Source organism: Pinus tabuliformis, chromosome 4_1 (assembly GCF_031772625.1).
Source record: "Pinus tabuliformis cultivar Carrire ecotype Pingquan chromosome 4_1, CPIR1, whole genome shotgun sequence".
In the NCBI taxonomy this organism is placed as follows: Eukaryota; Viridiplantae; Streptophyta; class Pinopsida; order Pinales; family Pinaceae; genus Pinus; species Pinus tabuliformis.
Window position 1 is genome coordinate 724,067,788 of NC_142303.1, and position 14,634 is coordinate 724,082,421.

Here is a 14,634-nt window from a genome sequence, read left to right on the forward strand (position 1 = left end):
AAACATCCAAAGACTAGAGGCAGAAGCACGCAAACTCCAACAACACTATGATGAAGTTAAGGGCACAACGCGAACTGTCATGCTAACACATAGGTTAGCTAAGTTGTAGGAAGCCAAGCAGTTGAAGGAACAGGTGGACACAGCGCTGCACAAGGAAGAAATGCTGAAGGCACAACTAAAACCCTGGTTGGAGGAAGCTTATGCAGTCACAGGAAACATTGAAGGCAAGCTTGCGACTCTGCAAGCGATGCAACAATAGCTTCATGCTGATAATGTAGGAGCAGTAATCGAGAAAACAGTTGAAGATGTGAAGCAGGAAGCAGCTCAAATCACGACCAAAGTTGTAGTCATCAAGGTCGAGCTAGACGGGCTTTGCGCAAAGATCTCTGCACCTACCGAGTGACTCGAGGGTGAGTCATGATGTTTGTGTTGGGGGCCTGTTGGGAGCGGGATGCCCCAATGGCATTTTTGGGGCTAAAAGCCCATGCTAAGTCAATTTTTGTAATATAATTGTAAAGACTCTGCATTTTGTGGTCACGAAGTGTGAAGCTGTTATGTGTAAAAAAGGGTCATCTGCCCTTAGTTTTGTAAAGTAAAGTCAGCTGTAAGAGACTTACCCATGGTTCGTGGACCATGGGATTGTATAAGAAGATCTAAGCTCTACGTAGTTTATGCATCGATCAATAGAATGGCAGATCATGTAATAGAGTGATAGCTTTGAAGAAGAAGTCTAAGTCATGAGTCATAGTGTAGATAGAGGCTCTGCAACTAAGTGCGCAAAGGCCTAACGTAGAAGTCTCTAGCTGAGTGCGTGGACCCTTGCAGCTGTGTGCGCAGGGTGGACAAAGTCTAGAACACTTGGGAGATATTAATAAAAGGATTTATTATGCAATTTTTGTGTCTTTGTTCTATTGATGTGTTTGGATATATTATGTATGAATTTTATTTTTTATGCTTATATTATGCGCAAATGAATGCAATTACATTGAATAACTGAACGTTATTACGAATATCTACTTACACTTTGATAACTTTAAGTATTTGGCAAGATAAGCAAATCACTGAGGATAATTAAGGAATCTACACAACACGCCGCCATAGTAGTGCAAAAATAATTGAGCCACAGGTTAGGGTTGTGCGAAGGTTGATCATATACTTTCATGAAGATATTGAGGACTGGAATTGGTGCAACGAAGGGGGGGCTTCACCCCCCCTCTAACCCCCTAGTTAACTACGTGGACTAGTCGTGGAAAGAATATAACACAACCCAACATTCTACCACTTGTTGTTTTCTTTCCAAAGGGGGCCACAAGAGAGCTTAGTCAATTATCTAGCCCTGCAAGACCCATTGTTTCTCTACACCAAGAGAACTCAGAGATCATAGATTTTGTCAATGCATCTGCAGTACTCTTCAAAGTGTCCACCTTTACGAGCAACACCTTTTTGTCTTCTAACATGTCCCTCACAAAGTGATATTGAACATCAGTGTGCTTTGTCTTTGAATGATATGTAGGGTTCTTTGCCAAGAAAATTGCACTTTGACTGTCATAGTCTATCTTTATAGCTCCCTGTACTAACCCCATACTTGAACAAAATCTCTGCAGCCAAACTGCTTCCTTTCTTGCATGAGTGGCTGCCATGTATTCTGCCTTTGTAGTTGATAGTGCCACTACAGATTGTTTCTTACTCATCCAACTGACTGCACCTCCAAATAGGTTAAACACATACCCACTTGTAGATCTTCTCTAATCTAGATCTCCAGCCCAGTCTGCATCAACAAATCCATGAATATCCAACACTCTGTCCAATCCTGGTATTCCTTGGTAGCACAAACCATAATCACTAGTGCCACGCAAATACCTGAAAACCCGCTTCATTGTTGTCCAATGCTCCTTTCCTGGTTTTGACATAAACCTGCTCAATACTCCCACTGCATGTGAAATGTCTGGTCTATTTCATACCATTACATACATCAAGCTACCGACTACACTTGCATATGGAACACAGGACATGTCCTCTTCCTCTTCTTATGTCTTGGGACACTGTTCACCAGATAACTTTACACCTACAGGAATAGGAACCTTCACTAGTTTACTATCCTGCATATTAAATCTCTGCAATATTGTCCCGACATACTTCCTTTGGTATAACCAGAGCTTCCTCTTTGCCCAATCTCTTTTCATTTCCATTCCCAAAATATAGCTTGCAGCACCAAGATCTTTCATGTCGAATTTGGAGGACAATTGGGTCTTCAAATCATGGATAATTTACTTGTCATTTCCAACCAGCAACATATCATCCACATACAAGACCAAATAAATAACATGGTCACTAATTAATTTAAAATACACATAGTGATCTTCTTTTCTTCTGGTGAAGCCAAGTCCCTGTATAAATGTATCAAATTTCTGATACCACATCCTTGGCGATTGTTTTAACCCATACAAAGACTTCTTTGACTTGCATACCAATTCTTTATTACCCTTCACCGCAAAGCCTTCAGGTTGCTTCATGTAGATTTCCTCTTCCAGATCCCCATGAAGAAATTTTATCTTCACATCCATCTATTCTACCTCAAAATCAAAAGTAGTAGCAACATATAAGTAATCTAATAGAAGTTACCTTGGCAACAGGAGAAAAAATATCACCAGAATCAATTCTCGACACCTGGGAATAACCTTTTGCTACCAACCGAGCTTTGTATTTCTCCACCTTTCCTTCTGCATTTGTCTTCTTCTTGAACACCCATTTTCTACCAATGGGTTTCCTTCTAGCTAGCAATTCCACCAGATCCCAAACCTCATTTTTGTGAAAAGATGTCATTTCATCAACCATGGCCTCTTTCCAGAGTTTTCCATCCTCTAAATCTACTACTTCCTCCATAGTTCTGGGATCATCATCAGTAATAGATAAAGAAAAAATTGAATAGAAAGCAGACGAACTATACCTTTTTGGTTGCCTTCTTTCTCGAACTGATCTTCTGACACCTGGAGTTTGTGGCTCTTCATCTTCTGATTCCTCCTCTGTTATAGAGCTTAATTCTTCCTCCTTTAGCTAAAACTCTATCTTCTCAAGTTCCTTTGGTTGGAAATTCATGTTTAATAACATCTTTCACCTCTCTGAACACCACATCTCGACTGTACACAACCTTCCTTGTTACTGGGCTCCAAAGCTTATAACCCTTTAAACCGTCCTTATACCCAATAAAGATGCACTTTTCAGATTTACTATCGAACTTGGTTCATTTCTCTTTTGGAACATGTACATATGCATCACATCCAAATACCCTCAGATGTGAAAGAGAGGGTTTCTTACCAGTCCATACCTCTTGTGAAGTTTTATCCTCCAACATTGATGAAGGTGATCTATTGACCAGGTAACATGCTGTCTCCACCGTCTCTACCCAGAATTCCTGTCCTAACCCGGCACCATTGAGCATGCTTCTTACCCTTTCCATCAACGTCTTATTCATTCTTTCTGCAACTCCATTTTGCTGAGGTGTATATGGAGTAGTCTTCTGCCGTGCTATACCACATTTCTTATAGAATTATTCAAATTCCTTATTGCAAAACTCTCCATCATTATCTGTCTTCAACACCTTTATCTTCTTCTCTATCTGGTTTTCCACTAGAGCCCTGAATTCTTTAAATTTGTCAAAGACTTCATATTTATTCTTAAGGAAATATATCCATGTATTCCTGGAGAAGTCATCTATAAATGATACATAGTAAATAGACTTTCCCAGTGATGGAACCTTCACAGGTCCAAAATGTTTCGCCCTCTTACCATTAGAGGGGAAACTCACCTAATTTTGCTTCCCATATACACAATTTTCACAGAAATCAAAATCCAGAGAGCTATTACTCATACCTTCTACCATACCTTTACCATGAAGTATTTGAAGTCCCTCTCTCCTATATGTCCAAGCCTTTGATGCCACAGCATGGTCTTATCTCCAGAGACCACTAGATTTTCTGCTCCACTTTCAGGAAGAACAGAACTGTTGCACCCATCAAGAACCATGCTACCTTGTAGCTTGTACAGAGTTCCAATCTGAACTCCCGCATCAATACCAGTGCTCCCCGAACCATCTTGAAGTTATCCTTCTCGAACACTTTTTTACACCTGCATCATCCAACTTGCTTACAGAAATCAGATTTCTAGCCAATGCAGGAATATGCAGAACACCCAGAAGTGTTCTAACCCTTCCACCTTGTAACTTCAACTTTACTTTTCTACGACCAATGATTCTAGCCTTGCTATCATCCCCTAAGAAGACATCGCCACCATCGTATTTCTCATACTCGTAGAACCACTCTCTATGGGGAGTGAAGTGAAGGATGCACCTGAGTCAATCAACCATGCCTCATTGAAGAAGCCAAGTACACATCCCCACCTTCATGTGAAGTGGTTTTCGCCTCTGCAAAAGGAGCATCATCAGATCCCTTTCCTTTATCAGGAGCTTTAGATTTATAGTCCCTTGTGAAGTGCCCTTCCTTTCCGCTTTTCCAGCACACCACCTTTACAAGTTTTCCTGGAGATTTAGATCTCCCTCTAGATTTATATCTCCCACTCGATGACTTATTTTTGTTTCTATTCTGGGACCATCATTGTACAGACAAGGCATCACCATTTTGCCTGTCCATATTTTTCCATCTCATCTCCTCTGTCAACAAGGATGAGAATATTTCATCAAACTGCAAGGTAGTTGCATTGCTACCTATTGCAATAACTAGACTATCCTACGAATCTAGTAGAGAACAAAACAAACTGATGCACTTATCTTCATTTGAAATTTTAATATCAACAGATGCTAACTGACTTACCATATTATTAAATGCGTTTAGATGCTCTGTCACCAAGTCTCCATCTTTCATCCTTGTGTTATACATCTTTTTCTGCAGGAATAGTTTATTCACCAGAGACTTAGATAGGTACAATGTCCCTAATTTGTCCCACAAAGCCTTCGCCGTAGCTTCCCCTGATACATTCAACAATACTGAATCTAAGACACATAATCGTATTGTGCTCCTTGCCTTCTGATCCAACTTCTTCCATTCTTCATCGGACACTCCCTTTGGTTTAGTACCCGGATCTATCACAATCCACTGATCTTTATCCACCAACAGATCCTACATCTTGAGTTTCCACAACTCAAAACTCTAACCATTAAATTTCTCTATCTCTATCTTTCCACTGCTTGCCATCTTCTTTCACCACTAGAATCGATCTCGCAGATCTCCCACTGAACAGGGTCTACCAGAGGCCCAAGCGAAACCCCTCAGCAACAAAGGTGTCCCCTTGAAGCCAAAACTGCTCTAATACCAAATGTAGGTTTTAACCCCGTATAGAAATTACCTGCATACGAATTCTAAAACACATAAAATAAACAATGCGAGAGCATAACACATAAAACATATATACACAGAGATTTTCCCCTGGATCCCAAAACCGGGACTACCAACTTGATTTTTCATTATGTTCCTTTCAATGTTATAATAGATATTTATACATGTTGAAGCATCCAATACCATGGACCGAAAATCATCGCGTCCAATACCATGGACTGAAAACCATTGTGTCCAAAAACATGTGCGAAAAATCATGCACAAAACCATAGGTGGGTCTGCCCAACCTAACATAGGTTCCAAAACCTAAATTTTCTAGGGTGCTACCCCAGACCCCATATAGTGGGGTTACCTGCACCCCTCAAATCCCATGTGACCCCCCCTCTACGCAATCGGTGCAACGAAGGGGGGGCTCTGCCCCCCTCTAACCCCCCAGTTAACTACGTGGGCTAGTCATGGAAAGAATATAACACAACCCAACAATTAACACATAATCAACTTGGTGTTGTGAACAATTTATCATAACAACTAAGAGATTGTAAGAACTCCATGAGAATAAGGTAGCTTGTCAACTTTCTAATGAGGTACTTAACTTGTACTCAGTCATTTCTATCTTGCACACATAATGCAAGACTCAAGAATTAGGTCCAAAATGTTATTATTGATAGCCTTGTGACAACTGTAAGATTTTTCCCCCTAAAATATGATAGATGAATTTGATACTGAGGTTGAACTTATTGATGATTTGAAGGAGGAATTTGAGGCTCCTTCCTGTTTAGAAAATGATATCTTGAAGAATTAAATTTGCAAGATGGAGGAAAAATATCTTAGTGAGCTAATGAGGTTGGCTATTTAAAATCCTTAGTGGAAATTATTTGTGATGAATTTTCCCCTCTTCAAGAAGATAACAATAGACTATTTGATAAATATCAAGCCTTGCAAGAAGATTACAATGCCATGTTATTGTAGTTGAATCAGAAGAATGATGTTATTCAAAGCTTACAGGGGTGCAAATAGAACCTTGAGCTAGAAGTTTGTGGACTACAAAATGCTGAGAAGAAGACTATTGTTGTTGAGTTGCTAGGATCACCTATTACTTATTACACATTTGATGATCTTGATTATAGCTCCATTGTTTGTAAGAAGGTTGATGTTCAGACGTTTGTACTATCACACGCTTTTGTTTCACCCATCTTTGAAAAATCACTACCAATATTGGGTCCCAATTAATGAGTAAAATGGGATATACTAGAGAAGGAATCAAGAAGACTTGAATAGGAATTATTGTTACCATTATGCATAAAGTGCATACAACTAGATCTAGTCTTTGATATGCCATTTCTACTAACTCACTTCCTACATCTGATCTTGTTGAATTTGGGAAAATGTCATTTGTTGCAGGGAGATCTTAGACTACATTGTTGGAAGAGTAGCCCATTACTAACTATGTTGTGCAAATTAATGAGATGACTACAAGTGTCATTGCAAATGACAATATTGTTGCACTAGGATTTGAGTCTATAGAACATAAATCTGAGCCACCACAAGACCCTTATACAAATCAAATAATTTTAATGAAGAATAAGAAACCTAGTAGCTATGCATTCAACTCATTGCAAAAATGACAAGAAAGGTTGGACTGTGGACTAATTCCATTTATTGACATTCATTGTGGTTGGACTGAAGGATGGTCATGGCATCATTTGAACATGTGTTTACAGATTTCATATTGTTGTGTGTCATGGGCTATGCAGTTGTATAATGTTCATTTTGTTTTGTATTTGTTACAAGTGGTTTACTAGGGATCAATTAGAAATTATGGTTGATGTGAGTTTTTGACTAGATTGTTATCGAAAAAGATTTGATTGCTATTACTTTATGTTTATCGTGAGCGAGTTTGATAATGACAAAGATTATCTTGATGGACAAAGGTTACCTATTTTTTGTACTATGTTCTCTAGTCAACTAATCGATTGGACCTTGCTATCTTATCATCTTGTTGTCAGTGACTATCTTGTATTTCCTTAATCCTATTTAATTAATGTTGATGGTGATAGTGTTCAAACATCTTTAGGAGTATTGTCATAGTTTGTTTTGATTAGATTTTACTGTCAAAAAAAATTAAGGGGGTAAGTTTTGTTATGTAATTTGTTATCCTCCAAGTTGAGTTTATAAGTTTTTCATACTTCTTGTTTGGATAGTTCAATGTCTACATGATTAATTGTTATTTTGTTGGTTGATGATGGTTTCTTTGGTTGAAGCCTTTGTTTTGGTTCCTCATTAACACTTACTCTTTTCTAAACCTTTTATGTGGTGGTTGTAAGTGTTTGACATTCTTGTGCCTCTGCAACATCTTTTATTTTAAAGATCAACCAATTTCATTTAGGTTTCTTGGCTCCCATATTTAAAACAATTTACTACCACTTGATTAGAGAAAGCTTTTACTCATATCATCGAATAAATTGTTATAAGATCTACAATTTCAACATCCATATTTTTTTTTAGCATTATCAACATCTTTCTCTTTTCTGGACAAGAGTCTTTTCTTACAAGTTTTTCTTCTTCTCTTCTCCACTTATAAGAATTTGGCCCTTTTTCTATGACTCAAATTTTCTTTATATTTATTCTCTACATTTTACTAACAAATTAATAGTGTTAATATTTTCCAATATTTCAACTATTATGAATTATAAAATCCTTGTTATAACTATCTTGAAATGCGGCTAAATCTCATCTATGGTTTATGTAATACTCTTACAAAAGCTTTCGCAATAAAATTTTCAAATAAAGCCGTTTCTTCCGTTCTTTTTCAATATGCTTTGAAATTTTAGGCCTTAACATGTAATACTTTTACAAAAGCTTTCGCAACGATGTTTTTAAATAAACCCTTTCTAACCTTTTTTTTAGACCTACTTTGAAATCTTAGGCATTAATCACCGAAAGTTATGGAAATATTATTTCACAAAATCATATAGTAACTTCGGGATATAGCCCTTGACAAACTGCCATCTTTATGTAAGCTAGATCGAACTCCCACCCTCATCGACAGTTGCAAATTTATGGATACCATGAAGACTTTAGAGCCTCCGATAATATCGGCGCCGATGAAGGTAATTGTTAAGAGGTAAAGATGCGTTTTCATTCGTCGGGCCCATAGGATTAACCAGTGCTTTTTGAGTGTGACTTTTTTTGGAAAGGTTTTTCATTTAGTTGGACAAGTGAATTGAATTCTTCGTATGACATTTTTTTTTTTTTCAACCAAAAATCCATCAGAAATTCCAAAAAAATCGCAGATTACTTCCAATCATGTTCTCACTTTGCATCACATGCATTTGATTTGATTTTACAATATATTCATATCTAAATCTATCAAGTTTAAATCTCTGAATCTTGTTGAGTTATAGAAAAGATTCACATTCTCTAATTTTAATTGTTAAGAAATTTATTGCATAACATAAATAATTATTTAGAGGAATAAATATAAAAATAACCAGCCACAACCATAAACACAAATGCTTATTCGGGAAACCCAAAATTCCGGGAAAAGCTCAACCTAATAAGATCTCATTAGCATTGGCCAAAACTTTGGGCAATTCCACAAAGTAAGCCTTCACTACTCACCTCCAGGTCTTACACTACAATGAAGTCCTTCGAGCGTTTTTTAAGCTCCATTACATATAATACCACGAGCAAAATACTATGAGTGCACAATACCATGTGCCCCAAAACCATCACTGTTTAACCTAGTCAACTTTAACTCTATCATGAGTCACATTTACCTAACATTAATTATGTCAGTTTTTTTTAATATTTCTCATAATTTCCTTTGATTGAGACTCTTGTTTGTCACGGATTGTCAGTTTTTTTAACATTTCTCATAATTTTCTTCGATTGAGACTCTTGTTTGTCACGTTTTGGATTTTTTTGTTCGAATTTGAAACTCGTTTGTCATTTTTGCTTTCTGCGTTATGGAATTTGACGATCGAATTGATCGGAGACGCGCATGGTCATCCCACGCATTTAGAATACGTGGTGTTCAGCCGACCGGAAGACTCTATTTTCTACGTTGGACCGAGGACTTGAAGACTTTAGGGTCTATCTTGGGTTTTCGTTGAGTAGACTAGAGTGTCTTGTGATTGCAGGTTGGCATAGGTTCCATTCATAAAAATGGCCAATGCTAGCATAACGTAAGCTGTTATTGATATTCAGATATATGGTTATTGCCGTGCCCTGAACGTGAGCAGCAATATGTCAAGCTCTAACTTACTTTCCATCAAACGCTGGACTTGTTTTATAGCAGCGATATGGCTGCAATCTATCAATGGAACCAACTTCGATTTTTCTGATTACTCTTCTTATTTGAAGAAAATTATTGGGATTAATCAACTCCAACTGAATAACCTAGCGGTGGCCTCAGATATCGGAAAAGTGATGGGTTGGGTCTCTGGATTGGCATGCGCATATCTGCCAACCTGGGCTGTTCTTGGCATTGGAATGAGCTTGGGAATGGTGGGTTATGGCGTTCAATGGCTAATTTTGAGTGGAATCGTCCATCCATTGGATTATTGGCAGGTTATATTCTTTCAAAATTTCTATTTAATTTTGTTATCGAAGGTTATGTTCTTTCAAAATTTCTATTTAATTTTGTTATCGAAGGTTGTATTTTTTCAAAAAAATCTATTAAATTTTGTTATGGGTCAAACATATTTAGCGATGAATTTTTCCTAATTGTACTAGAATTCATGCTTAGAATTCATGCTAAGTATTATATATTAGATGTTTCCATGTGTTTCGTGACATGGACTAATAGTCTCTCCTCGATGTTTATCTATGGCTAAGAGTTTTGGTCTAACCATAATTGTGATTCTCAACAAGTGGTATGAGAGCTTCGGTCACCAGTTTGATACATACTTGGCTCGCGTTGGGGGAGATTGTTGGACATTGGGTAAACTGACGCTCTCGTGTGTTTCCCTTGTGGATCTTTATCTCTGGTGATGCGATTGTTGACTAATACTTCCGAGTTTTGGTCTAATGACAATAGTGATTCCTAACAAGTGGTATGAAAGCGCAGTCACGAGTTTAATATACACCCATCTCGCGTTGGGGGAGATTGTTGGACATTGGGTAAACCAACGGTCCCGTGTGTTCCGCAACATGGAAAAACCACCTCTCGTGGATCTTTATCTCTCGCAATGCGATCGTTGACTAACACCTGCGGGTTTTGGTCTAACCACAATCGTGATTCCCAACAAATGGTATCAGAGCGTAGGTCACGAGTTCGTTACACACCCTGCTCATGTTGGGGGGAGATTGTTGGACATTGGGTAAACTAATGCTCCCGGTGTGTTTCACGACTAACCGCCTCTAGTGGATCCTTATCTTTCGCGATGTGATCGTTGACTAAAACCTGTGGGTTTTGGTCTAACAACAATTGTGATTGCCAACAAATGGTATGAGAGCATAGATCGCTAGTTCGTTACACACCATCCTCACGTTGGAGGGAGATTGTTGGACATTGGGTAAACCAACGCTCCTTATTTGTTTCACGACATGGACTAATCACCTCTCTTGGATCCTAATCTCTATTGATGTCATCATTGACTAATACCTATAGGTTTTGGTCTAACAACAATCGTGATTTCCAACAAGTGGTATCAGAGCATCGGACACGAGTTTGATACACACCCAGCTTGTGTTGGGGTTGAGATTGTCGGACATTGAGTAAGTGCTCCCCATGTATTTCGCGACATGGACTAACCACTTCTGGTAGATCCTTATCTCTAGCGATGCAATCGACCTTCAGGTTTTGGTCTAATGACAATTGTGATTCCCAACAAGTGGTATCAAAGCAATTGTGATTCCCAACAAGTGGTATCAAAGCGTAGGTCATGAGATCATATACACCCGGCTTGCATTGGGGGGAGATTCTTCGACATTGGGTAAACCAACACACCATCTGTATTTCATAGCATGGATTAAACTAACCGCCTCTTGTAGATCTTTATCTTTAACAATGCCATAATTGATTAACCTCTGCTGGTTTTGGTGATTTTAACTTAACAACAGTGGCGAAAGAAGCTTCAGATTATTATAAATTTCTTCAGGTAATGATTACCAATGTCTTCTCGTATGATTACGAGGAATTGAAATAAAATTATACTCCCATGGTAGAAATTTTCTAAAAAATATTATTATAGTACGGTGAATTTAAAATATTCACATAAACTTATTGTTGAAGTGTTATAGCTAGCTTGGTGTCATCTTTTATGAGATTTAATTTGTTTTCTTGTCAACGCAGGTGTATATATTCTGCTTTCTCGCTGGGAATAGCATTGGTTGGTTCAACACTGTGAGCTTCAAAGCTGCCATTGAAGTTTTCCCGGGTGAGAGAGGAATGGCTTCTGGCTTGAGTACAAGCTATATAGGCCTCAGTCCCGTGATTTACACCTGTCTCTCTTCCATTCTGGATCCTGGGAATCCTTCCCTGTACTTACTTTTAAACTGCATAGTCCCCTCTGTAGTGGGTGTAATTGCAGCAGTCGCACTGCATTTCTCAGAATTAGAAATGGGGGCCATGGAGGACGATGAAGATAAGAAAGACATGATTCTATGCACGCTGATTGCCCTAGCCACTGCTGTATATTCTATAGCTTTTGAGTTCTTGCCCCATGGGAAACACCAACTTGAAGGAGTGTAAGTTGCCATCTTTATCATTCTACTGATGGCCCCTACATATATACCCTTCAAGATTTCCTTAAACAATAGAAGGAATGAAGCGAAGTTAAACACTAACAGTTTATCTCCAGAGCAACAAAATGCCAAAGTAGAAAATCCTACCATCAACGAGAGATGCGAGGTAAGTTTAATTGAAAGTGAAAATAACAAAATCAATGTTCAAAGCCTAGATATGGAAAACCCACTGCAAACTGTAGACAGTTTCGAGCATATTAAGAGTAGGAGATTCTGACTGATTTCAGTTCCACCACTGGGAGAGGAGCACGGCATCTTACAGCTCTTGGGAAGTATTGATTTCTGGCTTTATTATTTCGTATATTTTTGTGGAGGAACTGTTGGAATAGTTTATATGAACAACCTAGGGCAAATTGTTCAGTCCCTCGGATACTCCAGGACACCGATCTTAGTATCTCTTGTTTCGTCCTTTGGATTTTTTGGGCGTATTGCATCCGGCCTTCCCGATTATATCTTGGTATACTAATCCATACATTCTCCTTTCTTGCATATCTATTGTGCATCTTTTCGTACTAGGGTTTTCTATGCTTTCTTAGTATAACGGTATCGTTTTCTGTGAATTAGAAATGCCGGAAGTTGAGAAAATACCGGGCCCTCCCAGGGCCAGGATGGATGGGCATATGGATGGTTCCCTTGTTTGCAGCCTTCTTCATGCTGAGATTCATGAACCCAACCAGCAGCGTTGTCCTTTATGTGAGCACGACCATGGTTGGAACTTCTGTAGGAGCCATCAGCGCCATAGCCATTCCGATTTCATCAGAGATGTTCGGAATGAAAAGTTTGAATCAACCACAACATTCTTGTCACAAACATTGCATTTGGTTCTCTTCTCTTCGGTGAAGTTGCAGGAATCATCTATGATGACTCGTCTTCTCTTCATTCTTCTGATATGGAGGAACATGTAAGAAACTCAGGCGGTCCGCATCTCTGCGTGGGAAGACACTGTTTCGAAAAGACGTTTCTGCTGTGGGGATGTGTATGTCTCTTTGGAATTGCTCTCTGCGTTGTTCTATGCATGAGAGCACGCGAGTTGTATGAATCTATCCACAAGGAACGATTCCATGAAACAGATTGAATTAACTATATGTATTTCATTTATACAAATATCAATATAAAAGCTTGTCTTATATTTTCTGCACGAAAATCGCAACACTAATACCACTGTGTCCGGAACTCTGGCTACAAACGTCGCACGACCTGTGTCGCATTGATTTCATTAATTTCAGAGACGAATTCCAACCAGGGCTGGAATTTGACGTTCGGTCCTTTTTTCCATCTTTCTTCAACCATAAAAACTTTTTTATGACGAGATGTAAAATAAATACATGGTCATTGGATCAGGAGGATCCAGGATTAATCCGTTGTGCTTTACAATGTTTTAAAAGAGGCTGACAGGAATAAATAAAATTGGGAACCTACAGTGCCCATATAACTCTTTTGGAAAGGAGATTCAAAATATAGAAGATTCATTTTTTGTTTCAACTTTTAACTAAACCGGGTATCTATCTCTGTGCCACTTTTATGAGGCAACATAAATTTTGACCAGCAAAAATATATACAAACCTTAAATTTGATGTTTAAATATATAAGTGGTCTATCATAAGATTTTAATAAATGATTTAGATAGAGGTTAAATTTGATAATCTGTTTACTTGTAGCATTTATGTTTTGTAAACATTCTGTATATTGAGTGCAAATGGGATTCTTACACAAAAGAAGAATCCGGAGAAAAAGATTGTTTGGACATGACGTACACTTAATAAAATAATGAATTACTCTGTTTTTTTAATAATAATATTAATTACATTAAAATTTATTCTTTTATAAAAAATATGGCATATAAACGCATAAAAATTAAAAACTTATAAATTTACATAAAACACAAAGCAATAGACATAAAAAACAAATGACCTCCATCAAATTTCCACAAAACAGACCAGATAAATTTGAAATTCAAGCCTGATAGACATGAAAAACAAATGACCTCCATCAAATTCCCACAAAACAGACCAGATAAATTTGAAATTCAAGCCTGATTCCAACTATGTTGTACCCCTATGATAACTTGCGTAAAGAATATATATGCAAATAGGATAACGGCACGTTAACCAATGTTTATGTGTATCCTGCCATCACATAAAATCTGCCAGCGTGTACATAAAACCTGCCAACCTGCCAATGGACCCATGAATGTTTATGTGAACCTTATTCCATTTTATATCAAACCTGAGAGAACGACGATAGGATTCGATATTTGGTCTTTCTCTGGATTTGAATATGTAATATCTTAAAGGGATAAAACTTATATAAAGTTTAATTATTTTTTTTTTTAAATTATTTATTTCCAAAACATGTAACTCCATGCAAATTCACATGTAATTCCATGTAAATTCTCATATCAAGTATTAATGGGAATTATAATGATGTTATAACAAATATATATGTTTATGTGATGAATTATATTATTTTTTGAAATTGAAAATTTACAAATTAAATGGTAAATAGTAACCAAATTAGGATTGAAATATTGGCTTAT

At 37.7% G+C, this 14,634-nt stretch overlaps 1 pseudogene; it reads left to right on the top strand.

Annotated features, from left to right (window-relative positions):
- The window catches only part of LOC149178185 (protein NUCLEAR FUSION DEFECTIVE 4-like), a 37,171-nt pseudogene extending 23,998 nt beyond the window's left edge, over window positions 1-13,173 (top strand).
- Window positions 13,174-14,634: the final 1,461 nt, after the last annotated feature.